The following is a 1620-nucleotide window of genomic DNA, read 5'->3' on the forward strand; positions in this document are numbered from 1 at the left end:
CTTTGAGAAATCCTTCACAAAACGTCGATAATAGCCAGTTAAGCCAAGAAAACTTCGAATCTCCTTCACTGTGGTAGGTCTGGGCCAATTCTGGACTGCTTCCACCTTACTTGGATCTACGCTTATTCCATTCTTAGACACAACATGTCCTAAAAATGCCACACTATCCAGCCAAAACTGACATTTTGAGAATTTGGCATATAATTGTTTATCTCTTAAGGTTTGCAAAACCAACATTAAATGTCGCTCGTGTTCTTCTTTACTCTTGGAATAAACAAGGATGTCATCAATAAACACAATCACAAATTGATCCAAGAATGGTTTAAAAACGCGGTTCATCAAATCCATGAAAGCTGTTGGGGCATTAGTAAGCCCGAAAGACATAACCAGGAATTCATAATGTCCATAACGTGTGCGGAAAGCTGTCTTCGTTATGTCATCCCTCTTAATCTTCAACTGGTGATACCCCGACCGCAAATCAATCTTAGAAAAACATTGAGCTCCTTGAAGTTGGTCAAACAACTCATCAATGCGGGGTAACGGATATTTATTCTTCACAGTTACTTTATTCAACTGTCGGTAGTCTACACATAGCCGCATGGATCCATCTTTCTTCTTCACAAATAAGACGGGTGCTCCCCAAGGAGAAGAACTCGGACGAATGAAACCCTTATCAAGAAGATCTTGAAGTTGTTCCCTTAACTCTTTAAGTTTTGCTGGTGCCATACGATAAGGAGGTATGGATATAGGATTAGTGTTTGGAACTAAGTCTATAGAGAACTCAATCTCCCTATCAGGTTGTACCAGGAAGTTCTTCAGGAAAAACATCTGGAAATTCACGTGCTATTGGAATTTTTTCCAAATCCTCTTCAACCACTTGTGTATCCCTTACCACGGCTAAGTACGCTTTACAACCTCTTCTCATTAACTTGCTAGCTGCCAAGGCTGAGATTTGGTTATGTGGTACCCAACCACGTCCTCCTTGAAATGAGAAGATTGGTTGTCCTGGTATCTCAAATTTCACCACTTTGTTATGACAATCCAAAGTGGCATGATGCAAAGCCAACCAATCCATACCCAAAATCACATCGAAATCTATCAAGCCAATAACTACTAAATCTACCGGCAACACCTTGTCATCAATAATTACATCACAAGAACGATACACCGACTTAGCAAGCAAATTTTCACCAACAGGTGTAGCGACAACTAAAGGCTCTTCTAAAGAAGATGAACATTTACCAAGTTGAGTAGCAAACCACGAGGATACAAAAGAATGTGTAGCTCCAGGATCAAACAAAACATGAGCATCTCTAGAACATATAGAAAGTATACCTGTAACTACTGCATTGGATGTCTGAGCATCTTGACAAGTCAAAGCAAACACTCGAGCCTGACCTCTTCCTGCTGGTATCTGACCTCTACCACCAAATCCTCTACCTCGCTGCTGGAATGTTCCTGAACCTCTGACATAAGAATTTCCACTATGCCGCACAGATGCAGAATGAGTTTGAGAAGATGCCAAAGCTGTTGGTGCTGATGCATAACTAGAGGATGGGTGTGTCGTATCGACAGGACAATCCCTCCTGATGTGACCTATTTGGCCACATTGGTAGCACA

This window comes from Cicer arietinum, chromosome 4 (assembly GCF_000331145.2).
Source record: "Cicer arietinum cultivar CDC Frontier isolate Library 1 chromosome 4, Cicar.CDCFrontier_v2.0, whole genome shotgun sequence".
NCBI lineage: Eukaryota > Viridiplantae > Streptophyta > Magnoliopsida > Fabales > Fabaceae > Cicer > Cicer arietinum.